Source organism: Pseudophryne corroboree, chromosome 2, assembly GCF_028390025.1.
Source record: "Pseudophryne corroboree isolate aPseCor3 chromosome 2, aPseCor3.hap2, whole genome shotgun sequence".
In the NCBI taxonomy this organism is placed as follows: domain Eukaryota; kingdom Metazoa; phylum Chordata; class Amphibia; order Anura; family Myobatrachidae; genus Pseudophryne; species Pseudophryne corroboree.
The window spans coordinates 177,848,002-177,849,276 of record NC_086445.1 but is presented as its reverse complement, the minus strand read 5'-3'; the positions used below and the strand labels follow the sequence as shown (position 1 = coordinate 177,849,276).

The window sequence follows — 1,275 nt, the reverse complement described above, 5'->3', positions numbered from 1 at the left end:
AGAGATACCATAAAATCCTCCTGCTCCATGGCCAAAATAATGGAACGTAAAGTCTCCATATGAAACCCGAGGCACCCAAAACTAAAAACAGGTTGGAATAAAACCTTGTCCTCGTTGTGCAAGAGGAACTGGAATTGTCACTCCTGAACTGCCTCTTGCAAAGTCCTAGTCTTTGTTCCATTGAAGACGGGCTGGTATAAACTTTCAATGAGGGTGTTTCTTGGAAACACCTACAGCACCTAGTATTCCCAGGTGGTTTACCATCCAAGTACTAACCAGAATCAACACTGCTTAGCTTCCAAAATCAGATAAGATTGGGCATGTCCAGTGTGGTGTGGGTGTAGATCATAACCGTAAGATACCGCTTCTTGCACCCAGGCATCTCTAGTAGACTACTACCAAATCTGTGCAAGTTGAAGAAGTCAGCCTCCCACCCTGGGTTCCCTCTGATTTGAAAAACGGTCCTTTGGTAGCCCAATACCTTTTTAGTCTTACCAGACATGTTGGATTGGGACTGTTTGACATTACCCTTTCCTTTTGCTTTTCCTTGATTCTGAAAGGACCAAAAAGCTGGAAACTAGGCTAGAATTTATGTGTGAAAGGAAAACTTCACTTTCTTGGAGTCTGCTTCTGACTCCAAAATACTGTTTAATTATTTTCCAAAAAGAATATCTCTAGTAAAGAAGGTTAAGACTCCAGAACCTTCTTGGATTCTGAGTCAGCTTCCATGTACATAGCCAACCCACTCTGCGAGCTGCTACTGCTGAAGCTGATGCCTGAGAGGCAATAGGGGTGGTATTCATGTGACCGGCAGTCAGGAGACCGACGGTCACATGACCTCCAATGACATCCCGCCCCCTCACTATCCCGATGGTCGGCATGCGGACCAACAGGGACTATTTCCACTCGTGGATGTCCACGACACCCATAGAGTGGGAATTGAACCCGTGGCGATCGCAGGTCGCCCCCGAGCCCGCAGCGTGGCGAGCGCAGCGTGGCGAGCGCAGCGTGGCGAGCGCAGCGTGGCGAGCGCAGTGAGCCCGCAAGGGGCTTGCTGCACTCGCCCCTCCCCGCCAGGATCCCAGCGTCGGTATGCTGCTGGGATCTCGGCGTCGGTATGCTGACCGGCGGTCTCCTGACCGCCGGTCAGACATACTACACCCGGCAATAGTATCCATATCCAGGGCCGCTTATCACTGCCTGTTTGATATGTGCAATATGGGATTTTTACTCTCTAGATACCATTGAAAGATCCTCCTTCAATGCATCAGCATG

The 1,275-nt window shown here is 49.6% G+C and overlaps 1 pseudogene; it reads right to left on the bottom strand.

The window, feature by feature from the left end:
* Positions 1-227: 227 nt before the first annotated feature.
* LOC135052530 (5S ribosomal RNA) lies at positions 228-346 on the bottom strand (annotated as a pseudogene).
* Between the last annotated feature and the right edge of the window lie 929 nt (positions 347-1,275).